Here is a 9,617-nt window from a genome sequence, read left to right as displayed (position 1 = left end):
ATTGTTATTTTTTTTTTTTTAATCGCAACTTTCTTTATTGTGTATTATGAGTCTCAGGTATTAGTGTAAGCGCTAGTCAATACCTCTTTTATATTGAGTAGTATTGTATTTGCATTATTATCTGTAGTAATGTTGTTACCTTCAATGGTGTTAGTTTTTGCGTATAAAATAAGAAACACAGGAAGAAATTCTAGTTCACAGTCTGTGTAATACTATGTAATATTATTAACTTACGATAATTAGAATTAGTTTGTAACAGCTAACGAAATGAATGATTAATTTGTGTATTAGTATGATTCTAAAATTCCTTGTTTGATAATGATACATGCGTGACTTATCAAGTATTATGCACAATTTTCTTAATTTTTTTTTATTGCTTAGATGGGTGGACGAGCTCTCAGCCCACCTAGTGTTTAGTGGTTACTGAAACCCATAGACATCTACAAAGTAAATGCCGCCGCCCACCTTGAGACATGAGTTCTAAGGTATACTTACAACGGCTGCGGTTTCAAACCGAAACGCATTACTGTTTCACGGCAGAATACAAGCAGGGTGGTGGTACCTATCCGTGCGGACTCACAAGAAGTCCAACCACCAATAAAAACTAATTAATACCAAGCTATAAGATTATGTATTTGACGGCGTTAACGATATTTGTTTAGCACGTGCAATAGGAGTGACTCACACAAGCCAGGTGCGCCGGCCGTGTCGTTCGACTCGTAAACAACAGCTGCAACAGAAGTGACTCATAAGCCAGCTGCGCCGGCTAGTATAAAAAGGCGGAACGTGCCTTGCAATGAACATTCGTTGGACTGCGCTTGCCTGGTGCACTTACTATATTCTCGTTACGTTGTGTGATTCAGTGACTGTTGTACGTACTGGTTAAAGTTGGACAAGTGTTAAAGTGAATTGTTAAGATAACATATTGTTGATTAAATCGGGAATCAAATAGTGACATCGTTTTACTTGGTGTTCAACAAGATAATGTCTACCCTCAAGCTTACATCAGAAGTGGGATCAGGACTCTACTCTCACTGGCGTGACGTGTTTGAACATGTTCGAAGTACAGCAAAAAAAAACATGATGCAGATCAGAATACTAGTAGTGGTACGCCACAAGAGCGTGAATGCAGCATACGTAAGTCGTGTAATAACGTCTCTGTTACCTCGATGGAAGATCTGAGCCACGAAGAAATCGTCACATCTTACGTTCTGGCTCATGTTGCCCAGTTTGACTGTCGACTTCATCACATGGCATTTACTAACGGAAATACAACACGTAACAAGCTATTGCAAGAAATTAAGGCAAGTGCAAATCTCAAGTGAAACTTCGATCGCAATAATGGATCTGTCATGACGAGTGGGTAGTTCCGACACGAATCGTTTTTAAGCCAATGACTACTGCTAGAGTTACATGGCACTAGTACAGTAAACCAGGACATGAGACTGAATTGTCGCTGAAATTTTAGAATCTACTCGATTCAATACCAATAACACTACACGTTCGATGACTTCGGGCTCCAGCAAGCAAGCAAACAAGAATAAGACGTCTGGTGCGTTCGTGTCTGGCGATGCGGCGGTGTTCGGGTTCCGCTGGCGGATGCAGGTTTTTCCGGTGAAGTGCGTGCTTGTGCGTGCTTGACAAGTGTTCGCGATTGGCTTCCTCAGTGTGGGAGTAACATCGTGTAAGAGAGGTGGAACCCGTAAAATTGTAGTTTGCGTGGTGGCTGGTAAGATTTGTTGCGGTAAGAAGTTTGCATGGTGGTAAAATGTCTTGTGAGTCTGCACAGGTAGCCGGAGGTGAGACTTCCGCGGTCGCGGCCCACCCAGTCCGCGAGAACCGGGCAGATCGCCTCGACGGTACGGAGGCCGGCCGACGGGTCCGCCAAACGACGAGACCACGCCTCCAGCACGGACTGCCGATATTGGAGCCCCCGCGCTCCGGCTGCACTTGCGCTAGGGCGCGCCGCCTCGTAGGAGACTGTGAGGTATCATTGAATAACTCTGACTGCGATCGCGCGCTGCCGGCGTCGCAGCGCGGCGACGTTCTCGTGGGTAAGGACGTGGCACCAGACGGGCTCCGTATAGTGCCATCGACCGCACGGGTACCATCACCCTGCCTATTTCTGCCGTGAAGCAGTGGTGTATTTCGGTTTGAAGGGTGGGGCAGCGGTTGTAACTATACTGAGACCTTAGAACTTCTATCTCAAGGTGTGTGGTGCGTTTACGCTGTGGATGTCTATGGGTTCCAGTAACCACTTAACACAAGGTGGGCTGTGAGCTCGTCCACACATTAATACGAAGAGCATAATCAAACGAAATTAGATACGAAGTTTAAAGGGCCGTTTAAAGTAGTTGAAGTATTGGATGGTGTCGATTTAATTTTGACTCTCACACATTCGCTTAAGGCTCGAGCTGCTGCTTGCCTCACAAAAATACAGCCTGCAAAACCTGAACAACCTCCTCATCCGTGGGCGCCCGGCTCTCGCCTGCAAATCGGCTGTTACGTGTGCGGTGATGCGAGCCATGTAGCTTCTGGGTGTTCCATGCGCTACAAGAAGAAAAACGACACTGCTCCAGGTGCTGTGGCAGGTCCAACCAGAGACGTCAACGTGTGTTCCAGAGCTTCAGTGTGTTACAGATAAGTGGTTTTGGCTTCCCCTTTATGTTCCATTGAGGGTCAGAATGTAGTCTTATAAAACAAAGCCATAGGAATTTATTCAATGGTAAGAGGTTTCATGAACAAGAAACTGATCTTAATGATGACGACTCTATCACTGAGAATAGAAGCGACATTTTTGTCCGCAAATAGCGATACAGCAAACATAGTCTGTGGGTAGTGATACAATGTCTGTAAGCTCAGGCACCTCAGGTGCAGGTGTTGGAAATGTAGAAAACGATGGTCGGTCTCGCACTATTTCTGAAGAAATTCCGTATAAATGTTCTGGTTTAAGAAATGTTTTAACAAACGCTACCGTACACGCAGATTAAAAGAGAATTGTATGTGGCTAGAGAGATGTTAATCCGGACTAGCAAAAAAAAAAAAGAGAAAAAAAAAAAAGAAAGTGTGAAGTCATTGAAGGGTCTGTCCGGTCCAATGGCTTGGCTATAGGGATTTTCATCCAGATTAGCCACAACAATTAGCTACAGGGATTGCGATTCGGTCTAGCATTATCCGGTCCAGTTCGAAAAACTGAAGGGATAACAATTCCGGTCTAAGTTAAAAGGGACATACTTACATACCTGAAGAGTTTTAAATGAACTGGCTCAGGTATGTAAGCAGTCTGAAGGTTATTTATAGCCAGTATAGGATTTTCTGAAGAATTATGCGAACCGAACCGTACTAGATTGTTAATATCATAGACCACGTTTTAAGTTGCATCCGTTAATGTCAGGATGAACGAACACGTTTGTTGTTCACAGACATACCATAAGAATGCGCGCACGAGGACGAGCGCACGTCAGTATGGCCGTGACGGCGTTAACGATATTTGTTTAGCACGTGCAATAGGAGTGACTCACACAAGCCAGGTGCGCCGGCCGTGTCGTTCGACTCGTAAACAACAGCTGCAACAGAAGTGACTCATAAGCCAGCTGCGCCGGCTAGTATAAAAAGGCGGAACGTGCCTTGCAATGAACATTCGTTGGACTGCGCTTGCCTGGTGCACTTACTATATTCTCATTACGTTGTGTGATTCAGTGACTGTTGTACGTACTGGTTAAAGTTGGACAAGTGTTAAAGTGAATTGTTAAGATAACATATTGTTGATTAAATCGGGAATCAAATAGTGACATCGTTTTACTTGGTGTTCAACAAGATAATGTCTACCCTCAAGCTTACATATTCATATCGTAAAATAAAGAAATAAATAAATAATAAATAAATAAATAAATATTTACTAACAATCACGCCACGTTAACTGGTCCCGTGCTAAGTTCGTAAAGAACTTGTGTTACAGGTACCAAATAACGGATATAAATGTAAGATTTTGATTATACACATATACATATATTTAATAGACATCCATAACCCTGGAAAAGACATTTATATTTATCATATAAATATCTTCCCTTGGCGGGATTCGAACCCGCGACCCCCTTGTGTAGTGACCATGTCACTTACCACTACACCAGACGGACGCAGAAAGAAGCCGGCTAGGCTATGGACAGATAACCTCACGGCATACATTGTACAAAGTAGTCTTCAAAGTTCGTAGATACTAAAGTATTTCGCAAAATCCAGCACGTTTTGAGTGGTCCGTTCTCATTAAACTTATAATATAGGGCATAGACACTCATTAATGTTTTGCGTGTTACGTGACTGGAGTGTAAACTAAGAACAATCATCGATGCTCTAATCCTTGCACGAAATTGTGTTACATTCAGAGACGGAATCAGGTTTTGTGAAAAGGGAACCATTATGAATTTACGACTCGTTTGATTCTGTGTGAGTGAGTTAGGTTAATTTATGTTTGTGCTTTAATTGTGTGCTGTTGGACTAAAGGCGTATTCTGATTTTAATACAGTGAGTTTAACTTTTTTTTTTATTGCCATCGTAGGCAGACGAGCATACGGCCCACCTGATGACCTGATGGTGAGTGGTTACCGTCGCCCATGGACTTCAGCAATGCCAGGGGCAGAGTCAAGCCGCTGTCTACAAATGTACTGTAACTGTTGTGTTTCCATGGATAATACACATAAATTAGTTATAGATAAGCAACTCAAGCACTCAACAAAAACGTATACGGGCGTCGGCCACTAGATGGCTTCGTTTCGATTAGTTTCTCATTGCTTCTGTAGATGGCAGTAACCTATCCTATATTTTACTTTTAAAGGAAGGATTTTGTAAATTTTCAGAAACCACAAATTGATAAAATTTTATCTATTTGTCTATAACAAATGAAGACTTGTATGTGACGGCGTTAACGATATTTATGTTATTATAACACGTGCAATAGGAGTGACTCACACAAGCCAGGCGCGCCGGCCGTGTCGTTCCACTCGTAAACAACAGCTGCAACAGAAGTGACTCATAAGCCAGCTGCGCCGGCTAGTATAAAAAGGCGGAACGTGCCTTGAAATGAACATTCGTTGGACTGCGCTTGCCTGGTGCACTTACTATATTCTCGTTACGTTGTGTGATTCAGTGACTGTTGTACGTACTGGTTAAAGTTGGACAAAGTGTTAAAGTGAATTGTTAAGATAACATATTGTTGATTAAATCGGGAATCAAATAGTGACATCGTTTTACTTGGTGTTCAACAAGATAATGTCTACCCTCAAGCTTACATCAGAAGTGGGATCAGGACTCTACTCTCACTGGCGTGACGTGTTTGAACATGTTCGAAGTACAGCAAAAAAAACATGATGCAGATCAGAATACTAGTAGTGGTACGCCACAAGAGCGTGAAAGCAGCATACGTAAGTCATGTAATAACGTCTCTGTTACCTCGATGGAAGATCTGAGCCACGAAGAAATCGTCACATCTTACGTTCTGGCTCATGTTGCCCAGTTTGACTGTCGACTTCATCACATGGCGTTTACTAACGGAAATACAACACGTAACAAGCTATTGCAAGAAATTAAGGCAAGTGCAAATCTCAAGTGAAACTTCGATCGCAATAATGGATCTGTCATGACGAGTGGGTAGTTCCGACACGAATCGTTTTTAAGCCAATGACTACTGCTAGAGTTACATGGCACTAGTACAGTAAACCAGGACATGAGACTGTGAATTGTCGCTGAAATTTTAGAATCTACTCGATTCAATACCAATAACACTACACGTTCGATGACTTCGGGCTCCAGCAAGCAAGCAAACAAGAAAGCAAGCAAGTTTCCGTGGGGAAGAAAAATTGACACATCTGAAGTCGTCGTGACCTGTAAGATAAGACGTCCGGTGCGTTCGTGTCTGGCGATGCGGCGGTGTTCGGGTTCCGCTGGCGGATGCAGGTTTTTCCGGTGAAGTGCGTGCTTGTGCGTGCTTGACAAGTGTTCGCGGTTGGCTTCCTCAGTGTGGGAGTAACATCGTGTAAGAGAGGTGGAACCCGTAAAATTGTAGTTTGCGTGGTGGCTGGTAAGATTTGTTGCGGTAAGAAGTTTGCATGGTGGTAAAATGTCTTGTGAGTCTGCACAGGTAGCCGGAGGTGAGACTTCCGCGGTCGCGGCCCACCCAGTCCGCGAAAACCGGGCAGATCGCCTCGACGGTACGGAGGCCGGCTGACGGGTGCGCCAAACGACGAGACCACGCCTCCAGCACGGACTGCCGATATTGGAGCCCCCGCGCTCCGACTGCACTTGCGCTAGGGCGCGCCGCCTCGTAGGAGACTGTGAGGTATCATTGAATAACTGCGATCGCGCGCTGCCGGCGTCGCAGCGCGGCGACGTTCTCGTGGGTAAGGACGTGGCATCAGACGGGTGCTCCGTATAGTGCCATCGACCGCACGGGTACCATCACCCTGCCTATTTCTGCCGTGAAGCAGTGGTGTATTTCGGTTTGAAGGGTGGGGCAGCGGTTGTAACTATACTGAGACCTTAGAACTTCTATCTCAAGGTGTGTGGTGCGTTTGCGCTGTGGATGTCTATGGGTTCCAATAACCACTTAACACAAGGTGGGCTGTGAGCTCGTCCACACATTAATACGAAGAGCATAATCAAACGAATTTAGATACGAAGTTTAAAGGGCCGTTTAAAGTAGTTGAAGTATTGGGTGGTGTCGATTTAATTTTGACTCTCACACATTCGCTTAAGGCTCGAGCTACTACTTGCCTCACAAAAATACAGCCTGCAAAACCTGAACAACCTCCTCATCCGTGGGCGCCCGGCTCTCGCCTGCAAGTCGGCTGTTACGTGTGCGGTGATGCGAGCCATGTAGCTTCTGGGTGTTCCATGCGCTACAAGAAGAAAAACGACACTGCTCCAGGTGCTGTGGCAGGTCCAACCAGAGACTTCAACGTGTGTTCCAGAGCTTCAGTGTGTTACAGATAAGTGGTTTTGGCTCCCCCTTTATGTTCCATTCAGGGTCAGAATGTAGTCTTATAAAACAAAGCCATAGTAATTTATTCAATGGTAAGCGGTTTCATGAACAAGTCACCGTAGTCACCCTAGACACGTCCTTACGGATCCATCAGATCCAATAACTCTTGCATTAGATACCTTCAGCTCTAACACTAGGAGCAGGCTGAGGAACCCCAGTAATCGTACTCGTCGAACTCGACAAAGAGGTCGACGTGCAACCTAACCCATGCATCAGCCCACTGAGTTTCTCGCCGGATCTTCTCAGTGGGTCGCGATTCCGATCCGGTAGTAGATTCATTCGCGAAGCAATTGCTCTTGAGTTGTTAGGTCTCCTGCGGAGGCGCTCGGGCAGTTGTTAGCAAATCCCACCCCTCTTGGCTGAGCCTTTGCTCGCCCACCCGTCCTGGTGAAGCGGGAAAGGCCTCCGGGCCACCAGTAATCTTTCAATCATCTGCAGTTTTGGAAAACGATAGGTATAAGTTGAGACATGTAAATGGTTCTAGTGTACAAAGTTCCCCATGAAAACTTACGCGAAGTACCTCGAGGCCCGTCAGGCCTACTAGAAATTTCTGAAAATTATAGTGACGATGACGTGACGGCGTACACAGATGGGTTAAGTAATCTTGTTCATGAAACTGATCTTAATGATGACGACTCTATCACTGACAATAGAAGCGACATTTTTGTCCGCAAATAGCGATACAGCAAACATAGTCTGTGGGTAGTGATACAATGTCTCTAAGCTCAGGCGCCTCAGGTGCAGGTGTTGGAAATGTAGAAAACGATGGTCGGTCTCGCACTATTTCTGAAGAAATTCCGTATAAATGTTCTAGTTTAAGAAATGTTTTAACAAACGCTACCGTACACGCAGATAAAAAAAAAAAAAAAAGAAAAAAAAAAGAGAATTGTATGTGGCTAGAGAGATGTTAATCCGGACTAGCAAAAAAAAAAAGAGAGAAAAAAAAAAAAAAAGAAAGTGTGAAGTCATTGAAGGGTTTGTCCGGTCCAATGGCTTGGCTATAGGGATTTTCATCCAGATTAGCCACAACAATTAGCTACAGGGATTGCGATTCGGTCTAGCATTATCCGGTCCAGTTCGAAAAAACTGAAGGGATAACAATTCCGGTCTAAGTTAAAGTTAAAGGGACATACTTACATACCTGAAGAGTTTTAAATGAACTGGCCCAGGTATGTAAGCAGTCTGAAGGTTATTTATAGCCAGTATAGGATTTTCTGAAGAATTATGCGAACCGAACCGTACTAGATTGTTAATATCATAGACCACGTTTTAAGTTGCATCCGTTAATGTCAGGATGAACGAACACGTTTGTTGTTCACAGACATACCATAAGAATGCGCGCACGAGGACGAGCGCACGTCAGTATGGCCGTGACGGCGTTAACGATATTTATGTTATTATAACACGTGCAATAGGAGTGACTCACACAAGCCAGGCGCGCCGGCCGTGTCGTTCCACTCGTAAACAACAGCTGCAACAGAAGTGACTCATAAGCCAGCTGCGCCGGCTAGTATAAAAAGGCGGAACGTGCCTTGAAATGAACATTCGTTGGACTGCGCTTGCCTGGTGCACTTACTATATTCTCGTTACGTTGTGTGATTCAGTGACTGTTGTACGTACTGGTTAAAGTTGGACAAAGTGTTAAAGTGAATTGTTAAGATAACATATTGTTGATTAAATCGGGAATCAAATAGTGACATCGTTTTACTTGGTGTTCAACAAGATAATGTCTACCCTCAAGCTTACATATGTTATTTTTTTTCTTTTTCTGTGTTTTGTTATACAACAATTAAATGCCTTAACTTTAACAACATAATAATATATGTTTAGGGGCATCCGCTATAAGATGTCGTTAGTTTCCATACAGAAAAATATTTGTTTTACAGTATCACAGTTTCAGGGCCCTGGTGTTTCTAGGAAAATGAGTGGGCGTTTAGGATTTGCATACAAAATACTTCAAGAATGAAAAAAAAAGGATTGTTTTTTTTTTTTATCGCAACTAGCTTTATTGTGTATTGTGAGCGTTGGTCAATACCTCTTTTATATTCAGTAATTTTGTATTTGCATTATTATCTGAACCAATGTCGAGTAGGGTCTGTAGTAATGTGATAGGGGGCGAGTGGACACGCTTTTTGTTAAGTGATTACCGAATACTTCGCAGCGTGACCCCAAGCAAAATTGGAGTTCTAATTGCGTAATGTAACGACTGTCTCGTTCTTCCAACCTGAAGGTACCTCTTACCGACATGGATTGACAATAACACTTGCTAGCAGTAAATGCAGGTTGGTGGTCGCAGTGAAAATGAAACATGATTAATTATCTAATATACATTACTGTTATCATTATATACATCTGAAAATGCTTCTTGTGCGTCGTAAATAGGCGGTTAATGTTTTAAACTGTGCGGATGGCTTAATATTACGACATTTCCGAGTATGCTGGTATAATGCTCAGAGCTTGCTGTCAGCTTATCTCACATTCGTATTTACGACACCCACGGGAAGAGATGGAGTAGTGCTATCCTAGACTAAGGGTAGGTGGTGGTATGCGCTACAGTATGCAGCTGAATAACAAGGAGGCA

General features: G+C 43.7%; 1 long non-coding RNA gene across 1 annotated transcript; it reads left to right on the top strand.

The window, feature by feature from the left end:
* The first annotated feature begins 1,557 nt into the window (after positions 1-1,557).
* Positions 1,558-8,733, top strand: LOC134200408 (uncharacterized). The gene is made up of 2 exons (XR_009975312.1): positions 1,558-1,987; positions 6,335-8,733. It is a non-coding gene; the product is annotated as an uncharacterized LOC134200408 (long non-coding RNA).
* Positions 8,734-9,617: the final 884 nt, after the last annotated feature.

Source organism: Bombyx mori, chromosome 17 (genome assembly GCF_030269925.1).
Source record: "Bombyx mori chromosome 17, ASM3026992v2".
Taxonomy (NCBI): domain Eukaryota; kingdom Metazoa; phylum Arthropoda; class Insecta; order Lepidoptera; family Bombycidae; genus Bombyx; species Bombyx mori.
This window is presented reverse-complemented; position numbering and strand designations above follow the sequence as displayed.